The 24,099-nt window shown below is 35.7% G+C and overlaps 1 protein-coding gene and 1 long non-coding RNA gene across 2 annotated transcripts in view; one reads left to right on the forward strand and one right to left on the reverse strand.

The window, feature by feature from the left end:
* Positions 1 to 24,099, reverse strand: part of nme7 (NME/NM23 family member 7) — a 212,231-nt gene that overhangs the window by 13,683 nt on the left and 174,449 nt on the right. The window lies entirely within an intron of this gene.
* The window catches only part of LOC120523664, a 136,533-nt gene continuing 124,482 nt past the window's right edge, over positions 12,049 to 24,099 (forward strand). Inside the window, exon 1 of the long non-coding RNA XR_005632678.1 lies at positions 12,049 to 12,238. This is a non-coding gene — a long non-coding RNA (uncharacterized LOC120523664). The remainder of the gene's footprint in view (positions 12,239 to 24,099) is intronic.

Below are 24,099 nucleotides of genomic sequence, written 5' to 3' on the forward strand. Positions count from 1 at the left end.
AAAAGCAAATCCACGTCTGAATGGCTGAAGAAAAACTAAATGAAGACTTTGGAGTGGCCTAGTCAAAGTCCTGACCTGAATCCAATTGAGATGCTATGGCATGACCTTAAAAAGGCAGTTCATGCTAGAAAACCCTCAAATAAAGCTGAATTACAACAATTCTGCAAAAATTCCTCCAGAGCGCTATAAAAGACTCATTGCAAGTTATCGCATAAACGCCTGATTGCAGTTATTGCTGCTAAGGGTGGCCCAACCAGTTATTAGGTTCAGGGGGCAGTTACTTTTTCACACAAGGCCATGTAGGTTTTGATTTTTTTTTCTCCCTAAATAATAAAAATCATTTTGTTTTTCTTCAGCCATTCAGAGGTGGATTTGCTGGTGTGTTTTGGGTCATTGTCCTGTTGCAGCACCCAAGATCGCTTCAGCTTGAGTTGACGAACAGATGGCCGGACATTCTCCTTCAGGATTTTTTGGTAGACAGTAGAATTCATGGTTCCATCTATCACAGCAAGCCTTCCAGGTCCTGAAGCAGCGAAACAACCCAGACCATCACACTACCACCACCATATTTTACTGTTGGTATGATGTTCTTTTTCTGAAATGCTGTGTTCAATTTACGCCAGATGTAATGGGACATTTGCCTTCCAAAAAGTTCAACTTTTGTCTCATCAGTCCACAAGGTATTTACCCAAAAGTCTTGGCAATCATTGAGATGTTTTTTAGCAAAATTCAGACGAGCCCTAATGTTCTTTTGGCTTAACAGTGGTTTGCGTCTTGGAAATCTGCCATGCAGGCCGTTTTTGCCCAGTCTCTTTCTTATGGTGGAGTCGTGAACACTGACCTTAATTGAGGCAAGTGAGGCCTGCAGTTCTTTAGACGTTGTCTTGGGGTCTTTGTGACTTCTCGGATGAGTCGCTCTCGCTCTTGGGGTAATTTTGGTCGGCCGGCCACTCCTGGGAAGGTTCACCACTGTTCCATGTTTTTGCCATTTGTGGATAATGGCTCTCACTGTGGTTCGCTGGAGTCCCAAAGCTTTAGAAATGGCTTCATAACCTTTACCAGACTGATAGATCTCAATTACTTCTGTTCTCATTTGTTCCTGAATTTCTTTGGATCTTGGCATGATGTCTAGCTTTTGAGGTGCTTTTGGTCTACTTCTCTGTGTCAGGCAGCTCCTATTTAAGTGATTTCTGATTGAAACAGGTGTGGCAGTAATCAGGCCTGGGGGTGGCTACGGAAATTGAACTCGGGTATGATACACCACAGTTAGGTTATTTTTTAACAAGGGGGCAATTACTTTTTCACACAAGGCCATGTAGGTTTGGATTTTGTTTCTCCCTAAATAATAAAAACCATCATTTAAAAACTGCATTTTGTGTTTACTTGTGTTATATTTGACTAATGGTTAAATGTGTTTGATGATCAGAAACATTTTGTGTGACAAACATGCAAAAGAATAAGAAATCAGGAAGGGGACAAATAGTTTTTCACACCACTGTATATTTGGCATTGGTCTACTTTCCTGATTAGATTTTCTCAAAATTCCTATGCAGAACATTCATATTTCCCACCAACCCATTGCAGGCTATACCACTCCACAGAACCCAACCAAACTGCTATGCTACACAGACTACGATTATTTATAAATTACAAAATCTATATATAACAAACAGCAGCAATACAGTAACCTTACCTGAACAAGTGCAATAGCTGTCTTCTTTACACAATACACATTAAGCAGCAAAAAAAAAGGTGGTTCAATGAATATCTTAAGATAATGGCCAATCACATACACTTAGTATCAACAACTGTGAGTGTCATTCAGGAAGCCATTAACAATAATGTGTATGAAAGCTTTTTTCACCAATGATTCTTCACAATTGTGTTGAGTTACTTAAACCATGGACAGTTTTCTCGGGCAGCTCGGTGAAGCAATGGTAGTGCTGCCGCCACGCAGTAAGGAGACCTGGGTTTGCTTCCCAGGTCCTTCCTGTGTGGGTTTCCTCCGGGTACTCTGGTTTCCTCCCACAGTCCAAAGACATGCAGGTTAGGTGCATTGATGATCAGTGTGGGTGTGTGTGTGTGTGTGTGTGTGTGTGTCCTACCCAGGATTTATTCCTGCCTTGTGCCCTGTGTTGTTGTTGTCTGGGATTGGCTTCAGCAGTCCCCCGTGACCCTGTGTTAGGATATAGTGGGTTGGAAAATGACTGACTGACTGACTGACATTTTTCTCTATTGAAGGTGTGTTTCTCTGTGCTTGAAGAGGCATGTCTGTCTATAGCCGATAAGCCAGTTGAAGCCTCACCTCTGTGCCAGAAATGCCGCTTGCAGTACACTTGTTAAAAACAAAAAAGAAAAAAAAACTGCCCTGATGTAGTGGTACCCCTTTTAAAGACCATATGGGATATGGGACAATAGTAACCTACCCAGCTTTAACAAGGCATATTGTTTAGTTCCTAGTTCCTTAGAGCCAAAGGAGGCATGCATTCCAGATGGCACTTGGGCCAAAAGAGGAAAGGGCCAGGGGCTTTAGCCACTTCAGCCAAACGTTTACGCACATCCCTGACACTAAATGAATGTATATTTTCTCTGGAAAGGGGTGTAATTAGAATGCAGTGATTCCAGATGCAAACAGAAAACATATATATATATATATACATATATATATATATACATATATACATTGTGAAGGATAGCCGGGTCCCATGCCCGGCAGGGACGCCCCTGCTACTTATGTTCTGGGGGAGCCGCCATGGGCCGCTTGGTGGCAGCCTCCATGGCCGACGGTGACTCCCCAAACGCCCGCAGGGCTCCATGGGAGATGGAGTCCTCCACAGCTTGGTTGGGGCCCGGCGTGGCCGCTAGGGGTAGCTGCTTGCTTCCCACAGCCCGGCTGGACGAGCTTTCAGCCCCACCTGGAAGTGCAATCAGGACCAGGTGGTTAATCACCTGGAACGCTTCCAGGTGGGCTATAAAAGGGCCCAGCCACCACCACTTGGTGAGCCAGAGTTGGGAGGAAGAAGGAGACGAAGCTTGCCTGGGAGGAGTGGTGGAGAATTGTGAGTTTGTACTTTGGGACTGTGTTGGGCCTGTGGGACACGGGGAAGGCGTGTGCCCACGACTGAAGAAAATAAAACCTGTGTGTTTTTGTATACGTTGCCTCTGAGTGGTCTGTGCCGGGTCAGGCGTTATATAGCACCTTTTACAACATATATATACTGTATACATATATATATATATATGTATATATATATATATATATATATATATATATATATATATATATATATATATATATATATACATATATACATATTATATTATATTATATTGAGTTCCAATAATTAGTTCTAAAAGTTTTGGAATCAATAAAATGACAACGGTGCCCAAATTTATGCACCTGCCTGATTTTGTTTGAACAATTATTGCACACTTTCTGTAAATCCAATAAACTTCATTTCACTTCTCAAATATCACTGTGTGTGTCTCCTATATGATATATTTAACTGACATTTTTTATCGTAACAACCAACGATTTATACAAGAAAATAATAACTATTAACAAGGTTGCCAAAACTTTTGCATCCCACTGTATATATACATATATACATATATACTTTGTATATACATACATATTATATATATATATATGCTTATTTTCCTAAAAAAGCATGTTACTAAAAAAGTCATTTTTTCCATCCTGCACATTCATTTAAATCTTTAAATCCTTAATTTGATGTTTATTTATTAAAAAATTATGTAGAGCAAACATGCACTTACGCATGGTTTTTCCTGAGGTACAAAGTTCTAACACTGATGTGTTTAAAATTATGAATGATCTAATGATAACTTCTGCGGCCATAATGAGAGGTTACCTGGAAACCATCTTGTGAGACACAGGAAACTGTTATGTCACTAATGGGACTAACTATCAGTGTCTGAGTGCACAGCCCATGATGCAGGAACATCATTTTGTCTGCAGTTTATTTTGTCAACAAGACTGTTGTTTGTACTCATTTCATTAGTCTTTGTCCCTGCATTTTTTACAATCCAGCAAGTTTCTAAAATAGTGAACAGTGTCCCTGCAAAACGACCATCTTATTCTAATGAAATCTCTAATTTTTCCTTCCTTTCCTTAATTTTTTATCTTTTACATCTATTCTTAGCTATTCACACAATTTTGCTATAGTTATCAAATGAAGCTGGTTCAACCCCAATGAACCCTTCCCTTCAGGGGCCTCGTGACTGAGTGACGGTAGTCTATGGACCTTCTGTATAGGGTTATCACAATGATTACCTAAAGAATCTGCTTATTTAGATCCTGAGGAAAAGATTAATGAAACATAATGGTACATAATCCAAAAAATGAGTGTTTAGAATTCATCTTTAAATTCCCACCAGTCACAGACACAACTCTAAAACATCTTATTTGACTTCATCCTATGTAGTTTGGGACTTGTTCTTATGAGGTTATGGACACGTTGTGAATATGCATACTGTAAACTGTGACCACTGACCCACTCAAATTGCTTATTTTCTGCAGGAATGCTGTGAACTTAAGTTTTTGTCTTCCTCTTCTGTAATGTCATTTGACTATATTTCAATTCTTACATTAACAAGAATTTATACTTTCATGAGTTTGCTTAGGAGCGCACATAAGATTTTAGATAAATAACAGGAGAAAATTCAGTCTATCAATCCTCAGGTTCACATTCAGATACTTTTAAAAAGTTGTCAAAGTTTTTGCTTCAAACATATGACTTTTCAGATTTCCAATACCCTGTGTGTAGAAGTAGTTCCTGGATTCCATCTTGAATGCACTTCCCCTTAATTTCCAAATACATGTTTCCCCCATTTAATTTAAAGAATTCTGATGATCACCTTTAACAAAGTGCTGGATTAGGCCCCCATGTAATCATCTTTTTTCAAGACTAAAGAGGTTTAATTGTTTTAATCTGGCAGACCTTGACACCCTTTAGTCCAAAAACTTACCAGATTGCTCAAAAAAATACTATGTTTTTTTACAGCTTAGTACAACTGCACACAGTACTTCAAACGTGGTTCCTCTCTTGAAAGCATGGTGCTGTCTGAACATAACCCTCACAATTTACATTTAACAGTTTATCTACTGTAATCTGACATTTTACTTGCCATTTTAACTACTTCTTTGCAACGTCTGGCTGAAGAGAATGCTTCATCACCATAAATTCCTACTTTTTTTTAGTGTCATTCACCTTGCATTATTAATCAATGTTCTTACCACCTTGGACTTGTTTATAACTAAGCATCAATATTAATTTCTGTTTTATTTATACAAATATTTTATTATACTGTACCACTGACATATCTAAGAATAATTTTTGTTGTTGTTTGGGGTAAAATAAAATAAATGAATCATCTGTGATTATTCAGTTGGAATAGTCATAAAATCTATTGTGGGAAGATTTGAAATCCCCCAAGCTATGCCTATGCGTTGTAGTATTTTTAGAAAAATGTGTAAGTGTTCTGGGTCATTACTCATTGACAAATAATTTGCAATAAACACAGCTTAAAAAATGCTACCAGGAATACAGTTAAGAAATAAACTTTGAAAAATATTAATAACAACATGCAACATATACCTTATTTCACATCTTGCTCTGCTTACAATGTGAAAACACAACAGTTCAGTTCATCTTTTTGATTCCCCACCTTCCCTCTTTGTATCAATTTGTTTTCTGAACCTTTCCATGGCCCATCACTGCTTAAAATGTTTTTGTTCTCGGAGGAAAGAGGTTTAGTTTAACTTTCAGCACATTTTTTATTCAGTTTCAGATGTGTCTGCAGTGCTTCTTTTTTGAGCTTTACTCAAACATTGTCTCAGTAGGCAGTGGAGCACCTTGGATCAGGCCCAACAGCCCACTTTCCTGTAAGCCTTCAAGTATCAGCTTCCGCAGAATTCTTTACAAACCTGTTTTCTGCTACCAACTTCCCTGTATAACGGATTATAAAAATCTTACAAAGGTCTTAAACCTAACACAAGATCAACATGAAAAATGAAACATCTGGATATAATGGTGTGTGTGTTTGGAAAGTGCAGAGGCAAGCTTCCACTTCCCTGCATAATGTGCTACAAACAGACATTGTTGGTCTATAGCCCAAAAGCATCAAAACTGGATCATCATAAAAGAAATTCAGAAAAAAGGTCTAAGAAGTAAGAGTTATCTACAGCATAATGGTATGATAACATTAGTGTTAGTGTTGTTGCTTCACCTCCCCAGGACATTGGGTTCAAAATCCTAGCTTGGCCACTGACTGTGTGGAGTTTGCACATTCCCTTTATGCCTGTATGGAATTTTTTTCTCTCGAAACACATTAGGTTACCTGGCAGTGCCAAACTGACCCTATACAGTACATGTGAGTGTTGGGGGGCCATAATAATACAGTATTGTTTCTGCATATTCAAATCTGCCTGTTTCCCGTGTGTTTGGAGCTGGCAATCAATAATAGCTCTAGTGCCTACTGTAAAATAATGCAACCTCCACCTCGATCTTGTCAGTTTCATGTTATGTCTTTTTTACTATCATATTTTGTCATTGCTATATAATATCTTTGTTGTTGTTTCATCCACTTCCTGTATTTCCCGTTATGGTAGGGTGTCCTAGAATCTCAAAAACCAAAGGGTAAAACACTGATGATTTCTCTGATTAGGCTTAATTTACATTTAATGTTTATAAAGAACCAGCAAAGAAATAGAAATAACTTGCTTTTCATTATATAAATACTCTTGTGCTCTTTTAGGTACCTAAGGTGTTAAATGTAAGCCAATGTAAATGTATTCTGTTAAGTAGAAAAAGTGAACCTTTGAATGGATGTTTTTTTCTCGTCAATTGTTATCTTAAGTTTGCTACTCTACATATCTGATGAGTTCTTCAATTCAATTAATTCAACTGACAACCTTGTAGCATACATGTGCACAGCTCAGAAGCATTATATGTTTGAAAGCAAATATAAATATAGCACAAAACAGCATTAATATTCTAAACATTTTTTGTCCAATGTATGTCTTTTTTGGGAATTCAACCTGGCATCACTGGTTGTGAGAAACATGCAAACCATGCAGGGCAGAGTGGTGGCTCTGAAGCTAAGGATCTGCGCTGGTATCCTGAAGGTTGCCGGTTCGAATCCCTGTCACTGCCAAAAGAGATCCTACTCTGCTGGGCCCTTGAGCAAGGCCCTTAACCTTCAATTGCTCCAGGGGCGCTGTACAATGGCTGACCCTGCGCTCTGACCCCAAGGGGTATACGAAAACTAACAAATTCCTAATATGAGAAACTGTATAAGGTGAAATAAAGAAAGAAAAAAAAAACCCTGGCCAGGGTTCCAGTTCATTGCAGAAAACATGCATTTGCTTATACATGACCAAGTTTCTCATTTCTTTGTTAGTGCTTCCTCTGTTACCGTACTGGTTCTCAGACTTACTAAAGGCCATGCAATGCAAACAAATACAGACATCCATTCACTCATTACTGAACATGGAGTATCCAAACTTGGCTCACAGTAGCCCAAGCTAGCAACTTGAAACTCAATGCTAGAACCATTTCTGGACATGCTTTAGTCACCAGCCAGAATAAACTGCATGCCTTTGGAATGTGAGAGGAGAACCAGGAAAAATACTTACAGTGAAATAAGGAAAAAGTGCAAACTACAAACAGACAACAACCAGGCCAAGACATGATCCATATCTCCTCAAGCTTTGAGGCAGCAGTTTTAATGATGCTGCATCATCATGAAGAAAATAATAACTATCAATTACACATTTCCAAATACCAAGCTGATCATAAACAAGAAAGTAGATAGATTATTCAATTTTAAAAATACTGTCATATTTCAGTCTACAACATTTTAGGATCTATTCAAACATAAAAGCCTACCCAGCCATCCACTTTTAAAGCTGATTATCTAGACCAGGATTGCAGGAAAAATAAAACACTCTTCTGAAATTTCCAAATCATCTTAGAACCAAAAGACTGTTTTCATTCAGTAAGGTCAAGGAAAACATATCACATACATACACACTTGAAGGACCAACACAACTATAACCCAGACAACATCTTACAAATTATACGGTGCATGCTTGGTGGTTTTTCAAACAGACGTAAACAAACCCTGACAACTATTCTTAGTTGCCAGTGCACAAAGTTTCTACTCATTGACATGTTTTCTAGTCCCCGTACCACTCCCACCCCATGTTTAGGCCAGTGTACTTATGTAGCTCTGCAAAGTTAGTGATTAAGGAAGCAAGCAAGAAAAATCCACAAAATACCAGTTGTCTATGATTGCTGATAGAGTGAAAGTCCTTGAAAAATGTCTGCTTAAGATAAAGCCAGAATAATACTGTTTGTCTATTTCAATTTTTTCATTTATATACACTACTTCAACCAGGAGGCATCCCTTTTCCCTGTGTTTCTGGTTAAAAAAGTGCTTGGGTAAAGGCTTGAATGGAAACAAAGTATTTCATAGCCATATATGAAACAGAAAAAAGATTAATATGAAGCTGTGTGCTTCCTTTCTCATGTAGTTTATCAATCCAATGTGCTGCAACTTCACAAATCAAATTTAATTCTAACTAATAAGTGGTCTTAACTGATTAGAAATAGAATAGAAATCTTAGAAGTAATACTATAGATAATTTTTTTTGGCACAAACATTTTACAAATACTGTAGTGCTAATAGCATTTAAGGGAACAGTGAAACAACTGAATGACTGGCAGGAAAGTGAACATGTAGAAAAGGGGTGCTCAACATGCAACCCACACAGCCCACTGAATAAGTAATGCATGTTTTTTAATTTTAATCTTTTTTATGTACATGTAAAATGATTTTCTATTTTCAGTTCTGCAAGAGTTGTACAGCTAGGTTTGCTACACTTTATGATAGCATTGCTTGTTTGATCATACTCAGAAAGTAATGAAGCACTTCTTAGTTTTCTATATAATCTCCACCAACTTCGACACACTTGCACCACTGAGAAATAAAAGCATGTACACCCCCCGCCCCCTTCTTGTGCCAGTCTGAATTCTGCATATGTAAACTGCTATTTCACTTCTTCAAAAACTGTAAGCCCTTCTTAAAACCTGCAATTTGTGAAACCCAATGACTAACAGTGCTTTTGTCAACAGCACTTTCTACACTGCTTGTGAATGTTTATTACTCATTCCTTTCCCGCCAAAAGAAATTCAATAATGGGCTGTCTTTATGAAGTTAGTTTTATTCAGTTTTGTGTCAGAATAGTGCAGTATTTTGAATGTTTTGCTACTTATATAGAATTGAAAATGTTTTTGTGCAGGGATACAAAACTGGGAAATACAAATCCAACAACAAACATGTTCAATGATAACTGCAGTGTAAATTACAGAACAGGAATGCCAGACTGTAACAAAGTGATTAGTTTTTGTTAAAATGACTTTCCATAAATGTTAAGAGTGCCAAAAAAAAAAATGTACAACCTCCTTCCCCACAGCTGATCACAGGGTAATTTGTTGGCAAAACTGACCAAATCTACAACCATTTTATCCATTCTCTGAACCTTTTCAATAGAGAGGCAGGGACATTGAATTGATTATATAAAAACAATCAATTCTGTATGTGCTTTGTCAAAGGTAGGATCCCAGAAGCACCAGGTGCCAGGCAGGAACTAACCCTAGATCAGGTATAAGTTCATCACAGGACAAACTTGTTCACACACTGGGTCACTTGCATACATGATAAGTCATACAATTAAATAACATTTTACATTAACAATAAAAATTGGCTTCTGATTATGTAGGCGGTTAGAGCAAAAATGACATTTGAGACCACTGATTTAGCTGGCTACAGCTGTATCTCATTACTGAATCTTACTATTGTTTAGCTGCTGGTTAAAGGAAAAAGAATGAAGCATTTACAATCATAAGAAGCAAGCCATTTAAAATTAAGCTTGAACTAATTTCAATTAGCAGCAGGTTACTAATTAAGAAAGAAGCTGGAATGAAAATCTGCTGCTGCAGTGGCCCTCCAGGATATGATTTTAACACATCTGATCTATGTTCATTGTTATTTAAACCACAAATTTTAGTTTCCATTATGTCTATCATGTAAGGTGTTGTATAAAGGAAATTTTATTTAGATATATAGATGCTATTTTTAAGTATAAAAATTTTTAACATTTAACATTTAGTGTTCATTTTTTAAATTTGGCAATTGGTGTGCAAGAGAGAAAATATGTGGTGCATTGTGTAGGATGTTGGAGTGTCTAGTTTAGCCATTGTTTAGGTAAGGACAACTTTGTGTTTTTTTTCCATTTATTCAGAGCCTAACTGACATAAGTTTCAGCTTTTTGGCCTTTTATTGCTCTTTTCTGTTAATGACAATCAGACCTAAGAAAAGTGTTGACATCACATAAATACCCATTTCCTTTGCTTTTGCACATCATGTGAAATAGTAATAAACTTGTATTATGGTTTTGACTGTTGATGAGTTGTTTTCTCAACAAGTCTGTAATTACATGAGATAATTGTAAACTGAATGAAGTAAGCACTTTGTTGAGGACTCCAAATAAACATCCAAATACTCATTTACCTAAACAGTCTACGAAGGCTTACATACATGTTTTTGAAACTGTAATGTTTAGATATACTAGGGGGCTTCACCCCCTGATTGCTTCGCTCACCAATAGGCCTGCGCTATGCGCCTGAACGCACCCCAAGGAGATGTGGTCGCTCCTCCGAAACCCCCTTCTTAAACAGTGATACAATGGGAAACAAATACAGTTTTTTTTTTATCTCCTCTTTGCTCGATCAGCTGCATCTGCATCTGCAGCGGTGCACTTCTGTCATATTACCTATGCATGATCTACAAGTCTCTGACTTACACTTTAAATCCAAACAATATATTCAATCTCTTTTTGCTGTTCCATTATTTCACCTAGTAATAATTTCCATTTGTTTGCGCTAATGCGATCTTTACTATCCTTTTTTTGAGACTTTTGAATTTTCATACTTCCATTATCTCTGATCTGCTCTGCATGTGTACTGCACCAACATTTTTGAATTCTTTACGACATTCTACTTTGTCATCTGCTTTGTCTTTTATTTCCAGCCCCAGGTGTGGTTAAATCTCTTGGCACAAAGACTCGTCTCAGGGGATGTGAAAGTGTCTCTCTGGGAAAATCACGTGTCGTCTCCTTCCTTCCAAGATTTTTTTTTATAAAAGATAGAGAGATTTGTGATTGTCTTTTGTGGTTGCTGGCTTTAAGAAGTATCCTAAATTTGTCCTTACACAGCCATAGAGTAATAATAATAATTAATTACATTTAGAAAGCACTTTTCTTTCTACTCAAAGTGCTTAGACAGTGGGGAACCACTTTAACCACCACCATTGTGTAGCACCCCACCTGGACATTATTGCGCCAGTACACTCACCAGACATTAGATATTAGATAGTGAAGGTGTGAGAGAGAGAGACAATTACAGGATAATTAGGGGGGGTCATGATGGGGAATTTAGCCAGGATATCAGGATAAACCCTACTCTTTTTGAAAGATGCCCAGGGATCTTTAATAACCACAGAGAGTCAGGACCTCTGTTGTACGTCTTATCTAAAGGATGCCGCCATCTTTACAGCACAGTGTCCCCATCACTGCACTGGAGCACTGGGATCCACACACAGACCACAAGCCAAGCACTCACTGCTAGTCTCACCAACACCTCTTCCAGCAGTAATGCAAGGTTTTCATGGATGGTCTCCCAGCCAAGTGCTGTCCGGGCCAGAATATGCTTAGCATCAGGTGGATGACTTGTTCTGAAGTGCAAGCGGTATAGCTCCAGAAATATACATACATATGTAACAAAAAAAAAAACTAAAAGAACGTAGATTGTATGCTAATAAATTTACTCTTTTGGTGGAATTACTGCTCACATGTTAAAAAAACACAGAAGCTACTCAAGACAGTAAATGCTTTCTAATGGAAAGTTTGAGTCATCTAAGGACAGTGTGATTGTTGTAGATATTTGTCATAGCAACAACCAGCCCTAATCGCAAACAACTCACATCACAACTAAGACAATAAGATCATGTAAAATACAAGTAGGTCAGCAGCAGGAAGAATAGCAATGGTTTAAGCAAATATACAGGGGAGTGTCTGCTAGAGATTACTGTTGCTGTTTACACTACAATATCATCAGTATGGAATTTTGCTTAAGAGAAGAGGGATTACCATGTATGTATACTTGTTTTAAACATTGTGTTTATGTCAGCTGGAGGTTCAGTTTTCTATTAACGTGTTGCATTTTTAATACCTTAATTATAAAATAAATAATTTAATTGAATAATAAATATGACTGATAGGGTTGTTATACCTTAAAGAACTCCAAATCAAGCCTTATGTGCCTTATATAACCACTCATCCACCCAATATCAAAATTGTTTAATTGAATTTAAAGCACCAAAGGCTATCTCAGTAATATCTGGCTCCAGGCTGGTATCAATAGTACTAGACAGAATGCTTGTGGAATTTATAGTAATAGCTGTTTTCTTGGTATCAATAATGTTAATGGAAAAAGTCTGAATTAGTGTAAGCCACCCTGATTCAGGGTGTTCATAAGAAATGCATAATTTACTTCATGAGGTAGAAGTGCATAATAAACAAGAATAGCTGCATCAAATATCTGAAATTTTAAAATGTGCACTGTATTTAAATGTTTACAGTCTAAAGATTCTCAACAGAAATTTGCCCTTTTTGCCACTCTGATACAGACCCATAGATGGTTACATCAATAGTAAAGGGTTAAAAATCAAAAATAGCATTATATTTGTAATCAATGACTGTGGGATATTCTAAATGATGCCCCACATGTTTCACATTTGTGGTTTTTAACCATCTGGGAGTGGCACTTAGACCACGGATAAATATCAAAAATATTATCATATTCATATTCATTATCAGCAACCTTGAAATAGCATAAATGACATTCCACATGTCTATAACACTGATCCATAAGTTTAATGAAAAAGAGTAAGTTTGACACCCAGTATCACATTAAGAGAACCCCTTAGGTTGGCTGAATGTGATATGCACAGCTTTAAGACTTTCTGATGATTTGTGCTGAAGACAACTATTTGTTTACACTTTATCGTAACGGTGTAATTTCCTACACAAAATTTGGTCAAAAAATGTGTGTGTTTCAGACCTAGAAGGCCAAAATTTGGAGGGAAAAGCTTGAGGTCTTGCATAACTAGACATCAAGGCAAGTCTAACAGTACTTCATATACAGTATGTGGGTTTTCTCATATCAGTGAGTCGAGAAGAGCAAGACAAAAAATGTAAAAAATTAAAGTGATTTCAAAATGTAATGTAAAGTAAAACACATTAAATATAATTGCACAATGACATTTTATTCTGTTTACTCCTTAGCAATCCATACCTGACTACAATAAGTTATATATCATCTCTTCTCTATATGCTCTACAAACTGCACTCAGTACATGTCTCATTAATGAACTGTAAGGGGGATATATGAAATGCAGCAGCCACTTAGTTGACCTATGCACTATACTACTGAGTGGGTCAAAGATATGAGGAGCTAGTCAGGGATGCTACTGTTATGAAGGTACCTTTCATATTTTTTTCTTAACAGACAGGTTTAGTCTTTCTGACTAAGTCTAATGGGAATGCTAACATTTCCAAAACTGAATTTCTTTTTTTCCTTAGAGCACTATCCACATGCTTTGTGGACCAAAGCAGGTAAATATTTCTTAGACCTTCACTTTTGTCTTTTTCACGTTAATCTTATTGAAAAGGTCTCTATAAGGTGGACATAATCATGAAAATGAGATCAGCTTAACTGGTCACTTATTTCCTTGTTTTGGTTGCTGGTAAAGGAAAAAAGGAAAAAAAAATAAGGTTTCTTAGTCTTTAAAAGCAAGTCAATTGAATTTAAGCAAAAGGTACATTCTACCAATTACAAGCAATTGGTGACTAAATAAAACTTCAGCCATTCCAACCCTCCAGGATCTGAGTTTGACACTCCTTATTTCTATATTGGAAAAACTAATCTAACCAGGGATAAAAAAGCCTAAAAAGGCTTACAATTAATAGATTTAAAAGGAATAAACAGAATACACAGACATTTTTGATTGGCAGTATGGTGACCCATATATAGGGACAAAAAGGAGGAGGATGTTTTAAAATTCATATCTTACAAGTGATTAACACTGCTACCTCATGGCTCGAGAGACCAGGTCTTACTTAGCATAGCATGCTCTGTGTGGAGGGAGCATGATCTTTCCTTGTGTTTTTCCCCCCACATCCCAAAGAAATAGGTACACTGACTGGCTAGGCTGAAACTAACAAAGAATGAGTAAACATGTGTGGCGCTTGCAAGTTCAGAGTTGTTTCCTGCGTTGTGTGCAATGCAACAGTACAATATGATAACATGTTTATAGTCAATCTCACAATAGGACTGTAATCATTATCATCCTCCCCCTTTTAAGTGAGTTTAGTTTACCACACAAAGAATGTCAATCTAGTACAAAAAAACAAAACTATTTCAAACTATTGTGTTAAAATGAATCTATTAGGCACATGAGGAGGAGAGGTGTATGACAATCAAATCAATTAAATACATTTAATGGAGTCATGTTATCCAAAATACTGCTCAGTGAACTGAACGCTAAGTATTTTTTTCATATTATACTTCTGTATTAAATATTATACATTTATGGCAGGACTGTTGTTGCAATCCTCACATCAGTAGATCAAAAAAACAAGAAGTGCATGAGACACAGCACAGGAGAAAGCAAATGCTTAAGTACAAAGTTTTGAGAATTTAACTGCAACTCATAAGAGATATTGTTATTAATCTGAAAACATTATGCATAAACAGTCTGAGAAGTAGTCTGGACTGTATATTTCAATACTGAAAGCCATTGTTATGTTAAGAAGGTTTAGACAGAAATAGAATAAGCTATGTACACAAATAAATAAATAAATTACAAAACCTTCCTGCAAATAAATGTAAGAAAATCTCTATTGGACAAATCCAAGAAGTCAAACGTATATAAATTAAATTTATGTTATTTATTATTTCTATGGAGTGTCAAAAAACAACATTAAAAATGAGATAAGGTATTGCAATAAAAGAAATGTAGTAGAAGGCTGACCTATTTGTCTGCTGAAATATGGTCAAGATTAAAAAGAAGAATTTACAGGATGTAAAAACTCAGCAGTTCCAATACTACATGTACCAACATGTATTGAACAAATAATTGATAAGTTGAGATATTTAATGATTAAATTTATGTTGTGTACTGCTTTGAATTTGATCTTGCTAGGGACAGCTCCAGTTTCCGTAAACACCGAATTAGGTAAGTGGGTATAGAAAATGAAAAGATGGATTTATAATTTAATTATTAAACTGAAGGGTAAATGTTCTAAATATATTTGTATAAATATAAAATATGTACTTTTAACCTCAGGAGTTGGAACCATCTAATTAAGGTTTTAAGTGGTAAAAAAGGCTAATATTTGAAATACATTATGGGTAACAGTTGACTTTAAAATCCAAACTAATTTGGATCTTCTGCTTTAAGACAACCAACCAAATGAAACTGAAGTAAGCTTATAATTTACTTTACTGATTTAATTTACTTATTAAAAACCGATGTAAAAACTTGTAAAGTAAAAGCAATTACAATGCTTAATATTGCAAATGAACAGCATAACTGAAAAAAAATCACAATCAATTTGGCCTTGAGTTTATTATGTACACAAATAAGGAAAGAATGCTTTGTAGATTTTTATTCAGGTTGATGTGTATATGGAAAGCAAAACATTCAGTTTAGAGATGACATTCTGAGAAGTAGAAGGGAAACCACTTGACTCAAATGTATGGAGTAAAAAAAATAAAATTAACAATACTACATTTAAGCAGGTCATCCAGATAAACAACCTGCTTGAAATAAAAGATTTACCAATGCCACCCAACAGAAATTACAGTCAATAACTTAAAGACAGATAGTATGGTTGCAATCCCAAAAAATACAAGTACAGCACATTTTAGCACAAATATGCAAAGGCTGTTTGAAATCACATGCTTATGTGAAAAGGGGTTGAACAGACATAATATAGTCACATACCCTGAGCTGAAACCTACTTACTGCACATAGCTGTTTTACTTTTAATGATTAACATATTCAGGGAAAGAAGTACTTCAGAATAATCCAGCATACTCATACATCCACTTTCTTGCCCGTTTATCCAGTTCAAGGTAAGTGGGTGGTAGTTCATCACAGGCTTATTCACAAACACACATAAACATTAACTCACAATTGACAATCAATTAAACATATAAATCATTTTGGATAAGGAAGGATAATTGGAATCCTCAAACAAAAAATTACAGACACGCAGGAAGAATATAAAAAACTCCACACAGACAGATATAGAACTTTGTAGTGGCTCAAACCCAGGTCTCTGGTGTTATAAGGTAGCAGTATTAACTACTATGTCACCCAGGCATACAATTTATCATAAGGTGTTTTACCACGGTAAGAACTTTGTTTTCAGGAACCAATGGTTTCCAGTACGATGTAGGCCCTGGCCACTTCATGAGTTGCGTTCTCACATTACTACAAGAACCATAAGCTTTGTGCAAAATGTGTGACATGCAAAGAATAATTATGCAATATAAAGTCAGGCGCATTCAAGAGTTTACATGGGAGATTACTGCACTGATGCAGTGCATGATGCGGCGCACCACAGAGGCGACTATGAAGAGTGATGTGGCCCGAAGTGTGGCGCTCTACCTGCACTCATAACACTCAAACTACTAACAGATTTTTAAGATGTGGTCAACCAATCAGTACAATTAATTGCCCGAGCCCCACCCACAAGAGTTCCTGGTTGAAAGTAAATTAGATACCCTGGAGTAAGAGCTAAAAAAAAGTAACTGGAACTACTTACCGGGAACTATAAATGGTCTGTTCCTTCTGCTGGGAATACTACAAATGTTCCTGAGTTTAATAATAATAATAATACATTTTATTTATATAGCACATTTCCCAAGCTCAAGGTGCTTTCTAAAAAGTCCCAGGTTTATGAAAAAAGATCCTGTGGTGGGAAGGCACATATGTACATTATTCCATTTCTCTTGCAAGAATTTCTTTAAATCTTGAAAAAAAAAAAAAGAAATGCAGCTGAACTTCAGTTTGTAATCTCATCATTTTGAAGGAGAGGATTAGATGTTTGCTGAATTGCTTAAGCTGTTGATGATGAGGCTGAGGGTGGAATCTGCTGAAAATGTGTTAATAAAAAGATACGTCACACTCACTCCATGGCCTAGTTTATCATTTCCAGACTAGTTTCCCAAAGGTATTATTTTTTTCTTGTCCTCATATTCACTTGCCCCTGATAGGTGATCAGAATAAGGAACAAGAACAAAAAGACTGCCCTAAATAATTACAGCATTAAGCAAATTACAGATTTCATCTGAATCAGTAGGTGGATGCTCAAGAAACAGAATGTCACATACTGAACAAAATGACTGATAAGACAGAATATGACAAGATTTGCAATGTATAGTCAACAAAGGTATTCATCCATCCATCACTGAACCAAACTTAGTCCACAAAGCAGGAAACAAATGCTGGATGAGGTATTACAGCAATTGAATGAAAATAGAAAAGTAAATGTATGCATTTGACAAGCTCTGCTTTGAAAAAGTCATGCTAGCTGATGGAGAAAAAAACATGTAGTAAGCTCTGTGTGTAAGAACAGTTAACACCTTATTTAGTATACTCTGAACACAAAAAAAAAAAAAATATATATATATATATAGAACATTTTTAATATCTGCATTACATAAAATGATGGAAGTCATCTCATCTACCAGATTACCAAGTAAACTCCTATTCCATCCATATATCCTTCCATCCTTGAATTTACAAACCTGAGTAGTCCATGTAAAGGATACAAGCTCAGCAGCATGGGGCTCAGGACATGAACCAGTTGTGGATAGTGTGCCACTTCACCATAAGGCACTTTTCACATATAAACCCACACATACTGATACCAGACCAGTTTAGAGTCTTTATATAACCTAACACTTGTGTTTTGGGGATTTTGATCACAAACTGAAGAACTCAAAAGAAAAAAATGCAGATACATGGAGAATGAGACAAGTCCACACAGTGTCTAAGCCAGGATTTAAATACAGGACACTGGCTGTATGGAAGCAATACTAACAAATCTACCCTTGTGAGCCATCCTACTGGAAAAGTATGACTTTAAATATTGTTTAAATATACATTTGAATCTAATGCCAAACCCTGTCTATGGGTAGCTAAATTTTTTAGCAAATTTCTCCTTCACTCCTGGCTTTACAATTGCTAAAGGTATGTGTGTAAATCTCTTACATTTTATTGCTAAAATATTGCTCTCAATTTCTCCAAAAGTGTGTTTTTTCATCTTTAGATCATCTGACACAAATGCAGTCCATTTTGAACAGGAATTCTTTCTGAACAACCTACAGTATTAAAGAAAAAAAACCCACCAGAATCTTATCTACTTAAATAATGTTTGATATATTTTTTTTTAAAAACAGATGAATTCATAGTGCAATGCACTTGACTTTAATGACAGAAGATAATTATATAATATATAATTATATAATTATAAGTCATCTCTTTAAAATAAAGTATTCTATTAATTATTAGAATTCCCCTGTGATAAAAAAAAAAGTTTCTTGAAACGATAGAGAATTATAAACACCAGTCTCAGGAAGTGTACAAATCGTTTTCTAGATTGTGAAATGTAAACCAGCCTGCCAGCATTACTGAGAAGATTCCACTGCTCTCTTTTCTGCTGATGAATCTGAAAAAAATGTTCAGTATCATGATGTTCAAAAACACTGTGACGTAACTCTTTGTTCTTGGCACTAGCTGATTAGATTATCATCACTGACAAAAGAGAATAAAGAATAAAGAATAACAGTTTCAATGTCCTTAATAAGGCCAAATATTATTTTTTAACAGTGATTAAAAGTTCACTGAAAGATACCATGGCTCTTAAGGATCACAGTTCCATCCCATGCATGATATTCTTTATTATATTCAAGTGATTTTAGAAATTGCATTATAATGAGTATATTACATGGCAGTAAGGTATAATGTACTATTTCTTATTCAAAACATAGGTCACATACCCACCTCACATACTCATCCAAACATGAAAGAAAGAAAGAAAGAAAGAAAGAAAGAAAGAAAGAAAGAAAGAAAGAAAGAAAGAAAGAAAGAAAGAAAGAAAGTAGACTTAACAGGATGTTACTATTCACAGAGGAAAAAATGTCCATCCAAAACGGTAGCAACAGTTCAGCATGCTCAGTTAATTGAGGACAACACTGATACATGGAAGAAATTTTTAAAAGAATTTTTTAAACTTTTTCTTGAAAAGCTAATATGTTTTTTTTTTAATTTTAAGAATAATAAGACATTCTTTTCCCATTGTGCTATAGGAAGTGGATTAGGATTCTACAACTTCAGCAAGAGAAGATGATGTGCCAGCAGTGTAGTGTATAAATTAACACAGTTCAGGCATGTGATTTTTTACATAGGTGAAAGAGTATTTTTCTGAATGAAGTCCCTAACTAAAGATGATCATGTGGAACCTGACTGTAATTTGGAATTTCTGGAAAATTACAACAGTAAGAAATCATATTTTAAAGAAACACATAGTGTGACATGTTCAAAAACACAAAGTAACAAGATTGACTGAAAAATAAACAGTATCCATCACAATTATATTACAACATATACCAATATGAATGCTGTTGAAGAGAAAATGTAGTCTCAGTTTGAAGGGCACATAATCACAATGGGAGCATCAGACAAACACATTATTTATGTTCAGTCGTATACAAGACACTAGAGTACAATTTTGAACACCCTGAGATAAATGAAAGAGCTAGATGGCCAAAACCAAACACATGTTGACTTGCTTTCACTGGGATGCATGAAAACTAACCATGCTATTGCTGACTGACCTTAGCTTACATTTTCTCAGTTTAATTTATATTACGTAACTTATCTTTATGAGGAATGTCAAGGATTTGAAAGATGTCAAAACCTTAGACTACGGTATATTAAGCTCTGCAATGTATATTTTGCATGATTTTTTATCCTTTTATTAATTCATTTAATTTCAGCCCTTGATGGGGCACTCATTCTTCACATGATGCACCCAAACAAACATGTTCACATAGTGTTAGCTTAGTGTATTGAGTTTTTGGGATCTGTGGAGGACTTGAGGACTGGCACTGGAGTACCTAGAAAATAACCCATGCAGATGCAGAGAGAATGTTCAGACTTCATATAGACATGGATCGAGCCTAGGAGCCAACAACTGCACTACCATCCTTCTAATAGTGTTTTAAGCTTCATGTTAAATGTATTTTATCTGTAAATATGTACAGTCCTCATGGTCTGCTATATAAGAATATAATGAAACACATTAATGTTCTGAATTTCCTTTTCTAAAAAATACCACCATAACAAATTAAATGTATATTTCTTAAACATACTATATGAGGCAAAGTAGGTATTTCTTGCAAGCCTTAAAGCAATTAAGAGATCTGAGTGGTGTCTGCAAATTCTCTACACAGTGATCAAATGAAATTCTTTGATTGCTCTTATTTTCTGTCATCATGCACCTTTTATCTCCTGGGACTGGTTCAGCTTTATAACAAGATATTTGAAATGCAGTACTACTTTTGTATATTACTTAATCCTTGTTTTTTGAAAATAAAAAAATGAAAATATCCACGCAAAATGAATAATGAAAAACCCTGTCCTAAGAAAATGAATATATGATCTCTAAACAGTTCTTTTCAGCAAGTGCCATACATACACAAATAAAGAAACATATTTTAAATATTGATTACCCAAATGTGCAATCCTGTTTCTTTTAATCAAACATTTTTTTACTTATGAGGCATCTAATCTGCATATTAAATAGAACTGCATCTGAAGCAGATTTTCTTAAAGTTTAGCTATTTCATATACTATAGATTATTCTACTGTATGTCAGTGTTTAAGGCACTCCTGTTACTTATTGACAAGTGCGGAAAAACCTAGTGGACTTTGAAATGAACTTAAACCAAAGCCACTACGCCTTTCTTATCCAACAAATCATTAATCTGCACAACTTTGCAGTAATAAACTGAACGTGAGTCAAATGTAAGGTTCAGAAAGCAACAAAAAAGTACAAAGGCAAAGGTTCACGAGGATGTGCATATAATTAAGCCAGTTCCTGATTATTGTAAGGTCAGTTAGAACATACAGTAATTCTGTCACATTACTTTTTAAAATCTTTTTTATATGTGCCCTTTTCCTAATTGTTTCTTTTTTGCCATCAGTTCTTTTCACTTAGTTTAGGAATATTTACACTAAAATAGATTTTTAAACATGAAAAAAATTACTTCAGGACATTCTAAAATGTATTACTACAACAATTTTATAGAAATCTCTTAATAAGATCGATCCATTCACATACTTTTTCACTATCTGTGTTAGGTTTGCATTTTCCCCCCAAGTTTTAATGGAGAAAAGTGATATTAGGTTGATTGATTTTTTTAAACTTATCTCAACAACAGTCATAATTGAATGTATCCTGCGGTGCACTGCCACCAGTATTAGTTCTTTACTTGTTCTTAATGCTGCTAAGATAGGCTCCAGTCCCTATGATGCTCAGTTGATTTAGATGGATTTGATAATGGATGGGGGGGACAAATGTTCTGCCATTTTGACTCCATGGGAGAAGTTGTGAAACTCTCTGCATTACAAGTCCACTTTTAATATCACAGCAAAATGTGATGTTTTCCATGAAGCAAGTGTTTGACATTCCAGGCTCTTACAGGTATATTTTATTAATAAATCTTCAGAAAGAATACAGAAATTAAATTGTAACTGCAATTCAGTCACACATATTGATTGTTTTGGGAATATAACTATTTAAGTGGAACACATAAACAGCTGGAAGTCTGAATCCAAAATCTATTTTTTCTCAAAGGAAACCATGTCCTTAGCAAATGGCCATTATCCCAGAATGTTGTATTACAGGGTCCCCTGAACGTTTACCAATGTCAGGATAAGGGCCCAAGATAAAGAGAGTGAGTGAGACCCCAGAAACACAATAGATGTGCATTCTGATATTCTGCAAAAATATGCTTTTAAAAATGTGTAGTGGGAATAATGTGTATTATTTAAAGCTGCGCTATAAAATGGAGGTTCAGTGAATGCAAGGATGCATGTAAGCTCTGTTACTGTTACTTTAATTGCTAGGTAATGATGTGCACTTCCTGTTATAAGTTATTATAAAGGCAAATTCTGATGCACAAAGAGTTCCCAATGTTAATAGGATAAATGACATTAAATTTTTTATATTTTAATTTAAGCCATACAACCGGCAATACAAATGGTATCTAATTAATGATGATGAGCTTTTAATGGATAAATACTGACATTCACAAGTAACCTAATGGAAAGAGCTGATACAATATCCCTCTAGAATATACCCATCTACATAAATTGTAACTTTTATATAAGCAACAAACATAAAATACAGTTTATGCCTTTTTACAAAAGTGTTCAATGGAGAAACATTTTACCTTATGCTAACACTGATAAAAAGTACTAAGCAGTAACATAATAAAGACTAGCATATATCAAACTGTTAAAAATTCTGTTCATGTCTTGTTGCAGCAAAAATGAGAAAAATGGAAGAAGGAATCAGCCGAGCATTATTACCACCTAGCAAAGATAAATGTACACAAAATCACTTCCAGTTTGAGTGCACTACACCTCTAACTGCATTATACCGCTTATCTTTTTTGATTTTCACAGCTGCAGTGCCCACATGTTTGGTAAAAGAGAAACTGTATTTTACTGTCAGGCTTAATGTATCTAGCAGATAGTAAAGTGAAAGTCACTTGAGTGAAAGACACTATTTATTCATCATGTACAGTACATCTCAGCATTTTGGTTGTGCAGTTAGAAAGCTAAGAGGTGCCCCAATAAAGTTACATGTAGTTTCCAAACTGACTGAAGAAAAGAAGAATGGGTCAGCTTAATAATAAAATCCAGAATGAAAAACAAAAACAGGAATCTGAATTCAAAACAGCAAGGATTATTAAAAATGTACTTTTTGAAAATAAACGTTATTAGAGTAAGACATTAATTCAACAAATAATACTGAGTGTAACTAATGCAAAAGAGAAATTGGTTTGTATGACCTCTAGATATTCATTTATGGCATAAGGCATGTTAAACAAAGTTTTGCATGAGTACAAATCATGTAACACAGCTAGGTAAATTCACTTATGTTGCATTGACAGTCGATCACAGAAAGTTCCCCCATGAAGTTTCAGGCACTGAGATATATCAACATTCGATCAAAGATAATTGGGATGGTCCCCTATGAAGATTCATGAAAAGCAGCTGGTAGTCACCGGTGTGTTAAGAAAAGGTTCCAATATTCCAGTGTAGTACGGGGCCCGCTTCAAGCACTGGGCACATAAAAATTCTGATGTCACATGGTGTTACTACGAGACAGAAGGAAATAATGGTGTCCTGCTGGAAAACAGTACAAAGCAGACTTGCCATCAAAAGTCACATAATCTCTTTGACTGATTTTATAAAACTGCTGCTTGTTTTCATAAGTGATGGAATCCTACACACACCATGATACCTACTGTTCTGGTGGTTAGCTTGAATTTGGTCTGAATTGCACAGCTGCCCACAGTCCATGTGGAACTCTGATGGTTATCTGCCCCAAGTGAGAAGTGGGCAGTCCAGGTGCCTCAATCTCATCAATCATTTAGATACAGTCACTGATAGATGCAGTCAGAGGAAGATGTTGCAGTGGATGCCAAGAACAGAGTTATCCCTTTGTGAGTCATTGGTTCAGAATTCAAGGAGTTGTACAGCATTCAACTTGAATCTAATTCTGCTAAAATTGGCTCTGGCTATCTGCAGTCCTGACCTAGATTAAACAGGTTTATGAAATGAATGGATAAATGACATGTGCTG

Source organism: Polypterus senegalus, chromosome 2 (genome assembly GCF_016835505.1).
Source record: "Polypterus senegalus isolate Bchr_013 chromosome 2, ASM1683550v1, whole genome shotgun sequence".
Classification (NCBI taxonomy): Eukaryota; Metazoa; Chordata; class Cladistia; order Polypteriformes; family Polypteridae; genus Polypterus; species Polypterus senegalus.